This window comes from Lissotriton helveticus, chromosome 8 (genome assembly GCF_964261635.1).
Source record: "Lissotriton helveticus chromosome 8, aLisHel1.1, whole genome shotgun sequence".
Lineage (NCBI taxonomy): Eukaryota > Metazoa > Chordata > Amphibia > Caudata > Salamandridae > Lissotriton > Lissotriton helveticus.
In genome coordinates this window covers 312,052,958-312,067,702 of record NC_136069.1, presented here as the reverse complement: position 1 = coordinate 312,067,702, position 14,745 = coordinate 312,052,958, and positions in this window count along the sequence as shown.

Here is a 14,745-nt window from a genome sequence, read left to right as displayed (position 1 = left end):
TATGCGCTACTGCGTTAAAGTCCCCCCCTACTATTAGGTTACCCTCCGGGAGCTCTAGCAGAAATCTCCCCAGGTCAGGAAGGGCGCTCGCATGAAGTGCTGGTGGAATGCATACAGATACTATGTTCAATGGCTTCCCCTCCCACTGTCCGCAGGCCGCCGCGAAGCGGCCGTGATCATCAGTTTTGGTGGTCTGTAGTATGAACTGGGATTCCCTGCGCATCAGTATGCCCGTCCCGCGGGACCCCGACGTGAAGTCTGAATGTACTACCATGTGATAACCCCGTCTATCCAGCGCCCCACTGGCCGTGCCCACCAGATGCGTTTCCTGAAGAAGAACCAAGTCGGGGCTCACCCTTCTAAGACCCTGGAGCACCAGCCCCCTCTTAATCTTGTCTCCCAGTCCCCGCACATTCCATGACATTAACTGTAGCGGCGCTACCGGCCCCGCGTGTGACCCCCACCTAGGGTATCAGTCTGTGCTTTGTGCGCCATGTTCTACCTGTAGCGACGGACATAATTTTGTCATGGACTGATGCCCATGCGCCCGAGTTGTGCCCACCCATGTGTCAGTATCTTCATGCCATATGCAATTTCCACGAGTCAAACAATTCGAACAACTAAAAACACCCTCCCCTCGAACTCCCCCCCTCCCTGCCCCCCTGCTATACGGACATGAAATCGACCGCCTCCCCAACTTAGCAGAGTGCTTAACCCTTCCCCCACACCAAATACTTGCTCGTTGGGGTGTAGGACTCTCCGGAGTCGTCGGCCTCTCTTACCCTCCTCGGATGCCCTCTGCCCAGTGTCCAGCGGCAGGCCGTCAGGCAGCCCACACCGCTGTGTCAATGTCTCTTGTATTCACCGGATGGCTATTGTTCAGTGTTGACCTCATCGTCTCCACCGTTTCTTACTGGCGAGCGTACCGCCATCGTCCGCGCCGACGCCTGAGAGTTCGGATGACTCCCTGTGTCCTGGTTCTTTTGCATCCTTTTCGAACGGCGCGGCTGAGTGGCCGGACGCCACTGGGCATGCTTCTTGACGTGAATTCAGTCATCACGGTTCTGATCTTGCCTTGTGGACTCTGGGACAGCTATTGTAGCGGCATAGATCTGATGAGAGCTAGAACGCACCAAGTGAGACAATACCTGGCAGTATTTGAGGACAGGTCATCTGTGGTATTCAAAAGGGTGGCTGCTGGGAAAGAGGATATTCGTATGGCCCTTCCCATTAAACAGCTCGTGAGGTGACAAACCGCTTCTTTTACAGGGTGTCAGGCCAATTTAGTGATATGGTGGCACAAGCCTTGGCCAATTTAGCTTTGATCGTCCCATTCAGTCTTTTGACAACACCTGATGTGTCAGGTCTGTAGCTCAGTAGAATCTCTGGTCAATACCTGAAGCTGTTTATAACAACTGCAGTATCTCACCCTTGAAATGGGTTCCTTGATCCTATTCAAGATAAACTGGCATCACAAATTGTGGTATCAACTCCTGCAACAGTAGCTTGGCGACTGTTAGGCTGTCACATGTCCTGGTGGGATATGCCTCACTCCATTGTGAGAACAGCCACATAATGATAAGGATATGCCCCATTGGTTACACCAGGGCATCTCCACAAAGTCTGATTGGAGACAGTTGTTGAGACCATCCCACGTCCCAATGTGGCTCATAGTGATTGCAACATTCTTGCCTACATTCTGCTTCTGATATATGATGCATCCCTGGTAAAATCTCTCTGCCATTGATTGTGAAATGGAGATTGTACCAGTAGGTGGGGAGGGTGGACACTATCCCATTTCTACCCATATGTGTTGAACCATGCACGTGCTCTACCACTGTAGGCAGACCACTGTAGGCAGGAGGGAATCGGGGAGAATTGGTTTTCTCTTTCAGGATACCCAAATCTCGCTGAAAACTCCTACACATCCCATCCTTTTCAATTAGCCTTTTCGAACTCCGAGGCAGTATGTTGTAGTTCCCTCAGCTCATTAAAGGTACATACAGTATTCAGCAATATGTTGGATACAGTTTCTCCTTCTGCATTTTTCCGGTTCATCCAAATGGAAGGTGCTGAACTCAAGAGCGTAATACCAGGCAATCTCATCTGCATAACGGTTGCCTATAGTGACAGAATAATTTCCGCTCTTGTTTAAAGCACGCTTCACCACAGCAATCTCCCATTGCATTTGTAAGACATCCAACACATTTGAAACATACAGCCCATTCTCAAATGTGGTGCCAGATTATATCAAAAACACTTGTTGCGACCACAACTGACCAAATTGTGCACAACTGCAAATTCATAGTGGCTGTCAGTGTAAATAGTGACTCACAAGCCCTCTGAGATGCAGCAGGGTTGGGTAAGAGCAATTACATCAGCCACCTGAGGACACTTTGCATGGCTCAGGTAAGATGCTTCTACAACCCTGCTCAATGTACATACAGCATAAGCGGCCCTTAAAATGCTGTGCCGATCCTTTAGACAAGATCCATCAACAAAGAGGGTAGGGTTCAAATCAGTAAGGCGGACATCCAGTATGTTGGTCTCGTTTTTATGCATGATTCAGTGACACTGATGCAATCATGGCTGAACTCACCTTCTTTATCTCCTTCTGGGGTTGGTAACAGAGAAGCAGGATTTAATGTGTTACATCTCAGTACAGAAATATTTACTGCTGCTAAAATGATTATTTCATAGTGGATTAGGTGGCTATTGGTCATTGCTGGGTCCTGATTCAGGTTATGAGGATCTTGATGGAGTGGGACACCTTCACAGTGAAAGGGTAGCCCATCACAATCCCTTCATTCTGCTGGATGCATAGGCTCACCACTGCAACCGATTTTTGACAACCAGGCAACACTGTGGCCACAGGATCGAGAGTAGCTGAGAAGTAACCTATAGGGCACTTAGCCTCTCCATGGCCTTGAGTTAGTACAGACAAAGGACATCCATCTCTTTCATGGCAAATGAGCATGAATTAATTCATACAGTGTGGCATTCCAAGAGCTGTGAGCTACATAGTAAGTTTTTGAGCTATGGCACTGGGCCATTACCATCAGTATGTGTCAGCCTTATCAAAGGCTTTGCCATGAAGGAAAAGTTCAGAATCCATTGTCGGCAGTAACCACCTATGCCTCAGAACATCCTTACCTCTCGCTGGGTGGTTGGTAACTTCATCTTAAGGGCTGTCTCTTTGCGCTCATAAGATGCTCACCTTGTTCCCTTCTTATTTTGATGTCCCAGGTACATAACCTCCCTCTGACAGTATTGTAATTTCTCGGGTGAGACCTTGTGCCTATTTTCTACCAAATGGTTCAGTAAGGCAAGCTTCCTTAGTCATCGAGGCAATCAAATCATCATTGTATTGAATTAATGCTGAACTACATTGTAACTGCAGAGACTTTAAGTTCTTTTTCAGTATACCATTGTGGGGCGAGACACCATATTGTGGAAAAGTAAATTTTGCCATGTTCTGTGTCCCTACGCTTCATCCATCATATGTTATGTGTGCATGACCAATATGCATATGTTATTCCCCATGTCTGTTTAATGACGCAATTACAGTTGTGTCCACCTCTGGTATGTTAATTTCCAGTCCTCGTGAATACTACGAATATCAGGCCTATGTAAAGCTACGTTGTCACGTTTCTCAGTGTGCATGTTATTTCATTATAAAGTCCCCGTTTCTAGGCCTCAAAAGGGCCCGGACCCTGGAATCAGCTCCTGTCTCCTGAAAACCTCGCTGAGGAGCGATACAGCCCCCACCTGTATCCTCGACCTTTCACTTACTTCCTGCCTCGCAGTGCCCGGTGCAGCCTGGCTCTGCCTCTGAGTCTGCCAAGAGTATGTTATGATTCCAGCTATCAGTTCAGTCCTCCTCTTCTGCATTCCTAAGCTACTGAACTGCATCAATAGTTTCCGTCATTGTCTAGCCTATGCGGCTCCACGTTAGAGAAATACTGTATTTAATGGTCATTTAATATTCTTCATCACGCACTACATGTAGAATAATGCATGGTCCAGTCTTAGAATCAAGTTAGCTTTTCCCCTCATGACTTCTAGTTTATATCAACATGTTCCCTAAACATCAGATACCAGATAGGGTTTAGGTACATGTCGCTCCGACCCTCCAGACTCTAGTCTCTGCTCCTAGCACAGAGTTCGTAGCCCCCAGCTTCTCCTAGTGATACGTCATTGCCAGTTTACGCGCACCATTAGGTTAGAGGTCCCGGCTCCTTAGGTAGCCCCCTCCAAAGTTTCCGCCCATTCATGACATATTCTGTTACGTTTTCATCACATGTCTATGTATACTCCCAGTTACACCTCTTTTTACTGTTATCTTTCGCGACTGCTACGCGTCACGCCTTCTGCTCCACCCACTGCTACGCCTACTGCAATGTAATGCTATGTGTTTGCGCTATGTATATAAGTCAATGTATTGTTATTAAAAGTTAGCGCGCTCATCCCAGACCAAGCCCCAGCAGCTGCTGGGTCATCCTATGCAGGTTGTCCTGATCCTGTCCTTATGCTGTAATAAACCTGCAGAAACTCCTACTACCTCGAATCTTGACTCTTATTTTATTGAGCTATCTGTTATTCATTCATTCATCCAAAAATAGATCCGGTATTATTTATTTATATACCACATAATGGCGCCCGAACAGGGACTTGCCCTTTCCCCACGCGTCGGTGAAGCCACGCCGACCCCCTGACCCTCTGCAGTCGTGACGGAACCATACCGTGCACTGGCAGATATTTCTGCTCAAGTATCCCTCAGGCCCACGGAGGAGACGGAGGAGGAGGTCCTCCTCAAACCCCGCCGCCACACAAGCGTTTAACATTACTCGAATTACATGCTCAAGCGTTACAGCGCACGCCCAAACATCAGTCTGTTACAGAAATCAGGCAAACCCTTAACGAATGTGTCTATGATCCAGTTCCAGGCGAATATAATATGGTTTTATATTCCTTACGTGTAAGGAGAGTGGCCGAGTATCTGGTCACCTTGCCGAATATGAAAGAAGATCTAGACAGAATATATCGTTTCATCCGTACAGGGGATGATCCAGAAAGTATTGGCGAGATTATGTCTCAAAGGAAAGCCGAGATCCAGCTCATGATATTAAAGTTCCTGATCAATTGTCTAATAAGAGAACAAGATTACCCGTCTAAAGATCCCGCCGAAATGAGAATCCTGACAAGGTGGAGTGATAATATAGCCGAGGGTAAGCACAAGACCGTCGGTGCCATGGAAAGTATGTACAAGAAAATTCGTAAAGAAATAATAAGGTTACACGACCAGCGTAAAGCAGCACAAGTAAGCGAGAAAGAAAGTATCTCTGATCCTGAAGAGGAAGACGAGAATTCCGCCAGAATAGCGTATGTAGGAAAATCTAGATTTCCGGGGATCGCCATTTACGTCTAGAACACAAGTCTATTTTTCATCATTCAGCGCCAGAACTAGGTTCTCTAGAACAAGTATTTCAAGCTACCGATCATATTCTGAAATCACGAGTCGGTTACAGTGAATTAAGTACTATGCATGAACAAGAACTAGCCCGATCAGCAGTCCGATGGATTACTGATTCTACCACTTTTCCAGACGAAATAGTGGCACAAATGTTTCTGAAACTGCCCCCAGCCGAGCAGCGACTGGTGGGTATGTATATGATCCAGCACCTCATTACTTTGTATGAGGGTCAACATTCTGATCCAGGTCCGTTGCATGATATCCTGAACGAGTTACTCCAGTATAGATGGAGAGGTCTAGGTACCGATTTAATTAGTGTCATTCTAGAACAGCGCCACAAATATAGAACGTTCCTGAACCCGCATTTTGTTCATGTCTCACCCCCAGAAAGTAAATCATTCTACATAGACAGACAGAATCCGTTACGAGAAGTCCACCCAGTCCAAGGGGCGGGTGGCGTAATGCAACGAGTGTTTGTATACACTCCGATTTCAAAGATGGAACTTCTTGAAATGAAGAAATTAATTCCCTGTCATGACAAAGATCCAGCAGGGTTCCATAGAGAATTAAAAGACATGCTCCGTATGGGAGAATACACTTACCCAGATATCATTAAAATGTTAAAGGTCCTGTTACCCGCAGGGGTGTATGAAAAGTTAAAGGAAAAAGAATGGGAGGTGGGAGAGAAAAAGATCGATTGGACAGCTCTAGAAGCTGAAGACAAGGCACGAGTACCAGGTACCGGTCTTGGAGATAAATGTAAAGAATTACCAGAATTATTGATTCAAGTTTTACCCAGATTATTGACAACGAGAAAAGAAGACTGGGATGCAATCTCAGCCTGTAAACAGAAACAAGATGAAGATATTAGTGATTTTTATTCTAGATTTGAGAAATGTTTCAGTATCAACAGTGGTCTCAAGACAAGTAGTGAGTCATACCCTCACCTTTTCGTTACCAAATTAGTCGAGAATTCAAGTCCACAAATTAAAAATCGAGTTTTGAAAGTCGAAAGCACCTGGCAAGCAAATACTCCGTCCCAGATGCTCCAGATGCTCCAGTATCACCAGAATAGAATCAGAGAAGAGCAAGAACACGAGAGAAAACGTATGAAAGACACGAAAATGAAAGTGCTAGTTGCACAATCTGTTCCTCAAGACAGTCAGAAGAGGGGTCCGAATCAAGCCAGTCATCCTGCAGCTCCCGTTAAGGGGAACTGCAATTATTGTAAACAGCCAGGTCATTTTATAAACGAGTGTGCAGTTCTGAAACATAACATAGCTACTGGTAAGACTAAAGAAAGACCACGTCCGCCTAGACAAGAACAAGTTTCACAGACTCCGCAGTCACAGAATGCACCACAGACAGTTACAGTACCGCAGCCTATAGCTGCAACACAGCACGTTACATCGCAGATGTACCAGTATGCACAGTCTGAGTATCCAGAGTACCAGCCATATTCATGAAACAGCCTAGAGAGGGAGGTAGGCTTGCCTCTCATCGAGATACCTGTAGATCAAGAAGGTCCCTATGTTCACAGTCAAGTATTAGGGAAAGACAGAAAGTTTTTGATCGATACAGGGGCAAGTAGGACCACAATTAGTCATGCCGAAGTTCCAGGGGCTCCGCTCTCAGGCTCAAGAAATGTTTCCCTTGGATTTTCAGGAAAGCCAATAGTTAATGAGATATCAAAGCCAGTCACTCTAGAAGTAGGTCCATTGTCCCGTACTACTGATCTGTTACTTACTAAGTCATGTCCAGAAAATCTATTAGGCATTAAGACACTGAAAGAATTAGGTGCAGTTATTTGCTGCTCCCCAGAGGGAATACGTCTGTTCCTACGTGACTTTAAGGGTCACTATGTATTACGAGATTTTGATTCAAGATTGTCTAATGTTCCACAGCACTTATGGGCGCAAGGTCCAACTGATGTAGGTTACATGCAAATCACACCCCATCGTGTGACTCTCAAACCAGGTGTAGTGTTACCCCGAATCAGACAGTACAGATTGCCACCTGAGGCTGTAGCAGCCTTATCCAAAATTATTGACGAACTCATGGCTCAAGGAGTAGTTGTAGAAACTGACTCCAATGTATGCAATTCTCCGATCATTCCAGTCATGAAACGTACTGATCCAAATGCACCCCCAGTATATCGATTAGTGATTGATTTACGAGAACTTAACAAATGTATTATTCCTCAGTACCCAGTTGTTCCGGATATTTCTTCCCTGTTAACTGCTATTGATTCCGAAGCCATGTTCTTCACTGTCATAGACCTTAAGAATGCATTTTTTAGTGTTCCCATTCATCCAGACAGCCAGTTTCTTTTCGGATTTTGTTTAAACGGAAGGAGCTATATGTTCACACGCGCTCCTCAAGGTTTCACAGAAAGTCCTAGTATTTACAGTCAAGCACTCAAGAGACAACTAGACAACATTCACATGCCAACTGACACTGCCCTGCTCCAGTATGTCGATGATCTCCTGATCACAGCCCGTTCTGAACGTGCTTGCGAGCGAGCATCCCTGACAGTTCTGTATTTCCTAGCCGAGATGGGGCACAAGGTGTCACCTTCGAAGCTTCAATTCTGTGTCCAGCAAGTGGTATACTTAGGACACTTGCTGTCCAAGAGGGGTAGGCAGTTGACACCCGACCGTATCCAGTTAATAGCGAGTCTTCCCCAGCCCAGAACCCAGAAGGAGGTACGTGCCTTTATCGGCCTTACTTCTTATTGTAGACAATGGATTCCCCAGTATGCATTTCTAGCCAAGCCACTGATACAGTTAACGACACAGGAGGTAGCCGTATCGACTGTCCTCCCTTGGACATCTGACCATACACTTAGTTTCAATGAGTTAAAGAAAGCCCTATGTCAAGCTCCAGTTCTAGCTACACCGAACTACAGTAAGCCTTTTACACTTTTCGTTACTGAACGCGAAGGTACAGCATTATCTGTTCTCACACAAGATCAAGCAGGACAATACAAGCCCTGTGCTTATTTTTCGAGCACATTAGATCCAGTCGCCCAGGCGTTGCCTGCGTGCCTCAAGTCAGTTGCAGCCACAGCACTAGCTATCAGACAAAGTGATTCCATAGTTTTAGGACATTCCCTGACAGTACAAGTTCCACATTCAGTAGAAGTTCTTTTAAACCGAACACAAACACAGCACTTGACAATTGCACGTTTAACAGGTTATGAATTGACACTGTTCCAGCCACACATAGATATTAGACGCTGCAACGTCCTGAATCCTGCTACACTGTTACCATCAGTTAGTTTAAATCCAGACACACATGACTGTGTGGAAGTAGTTAACATTACCACAAAGCCAAGACAAGACCTGACAGATATTCCGTTACCAGATCCTGACCTGACACTTTATGTGGATGGTTCATGTATGAGAACTAGTACAGGAGAACTAGTCGCCGCGTATGCAGTGACTACTGACACCGAAGTTATTGAAACACACCGTATTGATACCCTGTCCGCTCAAGCAGCAGAGCTAGTCGCTCTGACACAAGCCTGTACACATGCCAAGAACCTGAAAGTTAATGTTTACACAGATTCACGTTACGCATTCGGAGTTGTACACGACTTCGGAGTGCTCTGGCAGGAGAGAGGTTTCATGACTTCTCATGGAACCAAGATTCAGCATGGTCTCCTTATTCAAGCCCTGTTAGATGCCATACATTTACCGACATCTATTGCTATCATGAAGTGCAAAGCACATACGAAAGTTACTGACATTATTTCCCAAGGTAATGATCTAGCAGACCGCACAGCCAAGCTTACAGCACAGACTCTAGACATTCCAGTTAATCAGACACATACTCCAGATCCGACTACATGCATGACAGTTAAGGACCCTACTCAAGATGTCATAGATATCCAGTTACATGCTACTCCCGATGAAATCAAGAAATGGTCTGAACAAGGAGGGGTCCAGACAGATCAAGGATGGTTAACGAAGGGTAGAGCCACATGGTTTCTCCCCGATTCTATGGTTCAAGTCATTATCAATACCGCACATAGTCCAGCACATTTAGGAGAAAAAGCTATGTTAGACAGTATCCAGAACATTTGGTTCAACAAGCATTTACGAGCTGCAGCCAAGCAGAAAGTTCGTACCTGTATGATATGTTGTCAGTTTAATCCAGGTAAAAGTGTCCCGGTGGAACAAGGTGGTTTTCAGCCCCCTGACCACCCTTTTGAGGTCCTCCAGATGGATTATATTCAGATGGAGCGATGTCGAGGTTTCAAGTATATCCTTGTAGTTGTATGCGCTTTGTCCAGATGGACAGAGGCATATCCAGTTCCCGATTACACAGCCGCGACCACTGCCAAACAGTTGGTTCGTGAATTCTTCCCTAGATATGGACTCCCTAGAGTCGTATATTCTGATAACGGTCAGCCATTCTCCTCAGAGTTAATGAAGCACGTTTCCCTTTTGTTAGGGTACCAGTGGAAGTTCCATTGTGTACGCCATCCTGAAGCAGCCGGTCTGGTCGAGAGACATAATCAGACCCTGAAAATCCGCATAGCCAAAGTCTGTAAAGAAAAAGGTGTGGACTGGCTAGTAGCTCTGCCAGTCGCCTTGTTTTATATGCGCATGGTCGCACATTCCAGATCAGGTCTGTCCCCGTATGAGGTCGTATTCGGCCGCCCCCCTAACATGTGGGGTACTCCTAGACCCCGAAGTATTACCGATGTTTCATGTAATATGCTGACAGATTACCTAGCTTCCTTGATGTCTGCCCTCAACTCATGTCGTTCACAGGTTGCCGCCGCATTTCCAGACAATACCGAGGTGGCACCACATGAAATCGTTCCAGGCTCCCTAGTGATGGTCCGGAATTTTGACAGATCAAGTCCGCTGGAACCACGTTGGAAGGAGCCACGTCAGGTCCTCCTCACCACCCGTACCGCCGTCAAGTTGGAAGGCAGAAAAGGATGGATCCACCTTTCTCATATTAAACTTTTTAAAGGATTGAAACCGGTTTCTAAAAACATTTCCAAGGATTCCCAAGATTCTAAAGACTGCCAGAATATTGCTCTTAAGGACTGTCCCGCACAAGACATTATTATAACCCCTCCCTTGTTAGAGAAAACTCCGCAACAGGAGTATAAGTTAAAGCTCAGGTCTAGTAAAATAAGTCAGTCAGTTTGATTGTATAAGTCCTCCCCTAGGTGAAACGGTTAGACTGTTTCTGACATGTATAAAATAGACCCCCATAGTGAGAGAGTCAGTAATAGTTCAATTCAATGTATCGTTTTTCTGAGTTTCGTATTATTCATCAGCATAATGATTTCCTGCACCAGCTATGCATTCTATCTGTATTTTCCAGTTCCTCATGTAAATATGTCTGCTAATGCTACAGTAGAGCACACGTTTAGTGATCTGCCTCCTCACGAATATTCTTACCGCCTCGCTATGCGCAACAACACATTTATCCGTATGTTACATTATTCACACCAGACCAGCAATGCCACTAATTGTTGGGTGTGTGGTCGACTCCCCCCTTTCCAGACACCGAAGGGAGTTCTGCCACTTTTTCCTTATCCATTCTCACACAATGGTTCGTGTGGAGCATGGTCCACGTTAACGTCATCCTCAACAGATATGTCTTTTCTTAACAGTACATGTTTTCCAGACAAGCAAGGTTTCCCCCACAGAACAGGTTTAGATCTAGAAAATGAAGTTTATAATTTAGGTAATTATTCGTCGAATTTCATGGTCCTGAATGTTCAGTCTGATACTACTCCAGACTTACCTGCTATTTCAGTACTACCTGTCAGAGGCGAATTATGTGTCCGTAATTATGGTTCTGTACATATAGGTCATAGTGAATGTACTACTGTTATCCAGTATAGTGACAGTAGGAAATCTGTTTTCAAAGCTTCACGTCATTCTTATTTTGTTTGTGGTCAAACTGCATATGTCCGTCTGCCCCTCGATTGGGAGGGAACCTGTTACATTGCCTTCCTACTGCCACCTGTTTTCCTAGCCCCGTCTGATTATCACAGAAACACACATCTAGTACACATTAGACATAGAAGGGAGTCCCCAATTGTCGATTATACTGAAACTACTCTAGAACAGTATACAGATTTCAATAAAGGTTTCTTCTTCTTTTTAGGACCTGTCCAGAATAGTAAACTGATCCGTAGGTTAACAAGAACCCTTGAAGCTGTAGTAAATGAGACTGCTTCTGCTCTAGGTAACTTAACCGAAGAACAATCTGCTATGAGATTTGTCGTTTTGCAAAATCGTCTCGTCCTTGACGTCATATTGGCCGATAGGGGCGGGGCCTGTAGAGTCATCGGATCCAGTTGCTGCATTTTCATTCCAAATAACGCGCCGTCTGTTTATTCAGCTATAACCAGACTCCATAAAATTGCCCATCTGTTACACCAAGATCCAGGCACCTGGACATGGTCCGGTTGGTTCTGGAATATAATTTCCGCCTGGGGATGGAAAGTCCTGTCCTTTTTAGGTATTGCAGTAGCGATCATATTTAGCTGCTGCCTCTGTATACAATGTGGCCCTGCGATTTGCGGCATTTGTGCTACCTCTTGTATTCCTAGTCCCAAGCCCCGTTCTAAATCCCGTTCCAAGATAATTCGAGACGAGCAAATGGTACTGTATGAAATGATAGATGGTATCATGAAAATTGATGTTTCCTGATGGAAACGTAGTGACAAGGAGGGAATGTGGAAAAGTAAATTTTGCCATGTTCTGTGTCCCTACGCTTCATCCATCATATGTTATGTGTGCATGACCAATATGCATATGTTATTCCCCATGTCTGTTTAATGACGCAATTACAGTTGTGTCCACCTCTGGTATGTTAATTTCCAGTCCTCGTGAATACTACGAATATCAGGCCTATGTAAAGCTACGTTGTCACGTTTCTCAGTGTGCACGTTATTTCATTATAAAGTCCCCGTTTCTAGGCCTCAAAAGGGCCCGGACCCTGGAATCAGCTCCTGTCTCCTGAAAACCTCGCTGAGGAGCGATACAGCCCCCACCTGTATCCTCGACCTTTCACTTACTTCCTGCCTCGCAGTGCCCGGTGCAGCCTGGCTCTGCCTCTGAGTCTGCCAAGAGTATGTTATGATTCCAGCTATCAGTTCAGTCCTCCTCTTCTGCATTCCTAAGCTACTGAACTGCATCAATAGTTTCCGTCATTGTCTAGCCTATGCGGCTCCACGTTAGAGAAATACTGTATTTAATGGTCATTTAATATTCTTCATCACGCACTACATGTAGAATAATGCATGGTCCAGTCTTAGAATCAAGTTAGCTTTTCCCCTCATGACTTCTAGTTTATATCAACATGTTCCCTAAACATCAGATACCAGATAGGGTTTAGGTACATGTCGCTCCGACCCTCCAGACTCTAGTCTCTGCTCCTAGCACAGAGTTCGTAGCCCCCAGCTTCTCCTAGTGATACGTCATTGCCAGTTTACGCGCACCATTAGGTTAGAGGTCCCGGCTCCTTAGGTAGCCCCCTCCAAAGTTTCCGCCCATTCATGACATATTCTGTTACGTTTTCATCACATGTCTATGTATACTCCCAGTTACACCTCTTTTTACTGTTATCTTTCGCGACTGCTACGCGTCACGCCTTCTGCTCCACCCACTGCTACGCCTACTGCAATGTAATGCTATGTGTTTGCGCTATGTATATAAGTCAATGTATTGTTATTAAAAGTTAGCGCGCTCATCCCAGACCAAGCCCCAGCAGCTGCTGGGTCATCCTATGCAGGTTGTCCTGATGCTGTCCTTATGCTGTAATAAACCTGCAGAAACTCCTACTACCTCGAATCTTGACTCTTATTTTATTGAGCTATCTGTTATTCATTCATTCATCCAAAAATAGATCCGGTATTATTTATTTATATACCACAATATGATGCTCCTCTCTTCGAACGTGAAAAGAAACTGTCTCTCTTCTTCTAATGGGACCAAGAAGAAAACTTGGCAAATGTCAATGACCGTGAACCACTCAGTCTCTGGGGGAGTTTGGAACAAGATTGTGCCAGGGTTTGATACCACTGGATAGCATGGAATCACAATTTGGTTGATGCTTTGGAGGTCTTGTATGATCCTCCACTTCTTGTTGGATATCTGTAAAGCCATGATTGGGGAGTTACATGGACTTCCTATAACTTCCTTCAAGATGCCCTGTTCTGTCATGCTCTCAGTGACAGGAGTGATCCCTGCAATAACCTCTGGGGACATTTTGTAAGGGTAAGTCTGTGGAAAAACAGCATTAGGTTAAAGAGTGACCTTACGGGGCTTAGCAACTTTAGTCAGCTGATCTCTCCTCCTGTGAAATCCCAGACATCCTCCTTAATCTACCGGCAAGTCCTCTGTTGTAATGACTGGGTATAAGCTGACAGTGGGGACTGCAACTTATACTGAGCGTCAGCTGCCTGCATTTCAATTCTGACCCTATCCTGGGTGCAATAAACAACACATTTGAATTTACAGAGGAGGTCTCATCCTAGATGTTTACAGGGCTAGAATTACAGTTTGCAAACTGATGCTGCTGTCTAATATCTCCTATGTTCACTGATATCGGGCAGTGATTTGATTAATGCACTTCTGTTTTGTAATACCTACAACTTGGACGTCCTTTCTCGAGTGGGGACAGTTAGGGTCCTCATCTGTTCTAACTGTTGTATGAGTGGCTCCAGTGTCTATCAGGAAGGATACAGGATGCCCGTTAACCTCTCCAGCCACGTATGTTCCACTCTGAACCTCTCTCAGGACTGCGTCAAGTATGCACTGCTCCCCTCTCAGGCACAGTCATTGTCCCTGATTATAATATAGGGAAGTCTCGAACATCATAGGCACTGGACCTCCTTGGGTCATCATCAGGTACTCCATGGTTTGGTTGAGTATGGTGAATACCTCCTTGCAGCTGCATAGGCTTGAAAAGCTTTTGCAGAACTCCACATTTTGGGAACTTCGGTTTGCCACAGGAGGTCGAGGTACTGGAGGAAACTCTCCCTAGCCTGCTAGACTCATCCCCTGGGTATCTGCCACAATATGGTCGGGGTTGTACAGCACTCCTCCTTCCAATGCCCCACTGTGTTGCAGATGTGACACTGTAACCTTCTTCAGGGCACTTATACTTGTTCCCATCGTATTTAACCAACCTTCCCCCATTACTCTGACATTCCCATTATAATTAAAATAAATGCCCTACATCAGCGTTCCCAAACTGGGGTCTAATTTTGGGTCCTTGAAACAGATACT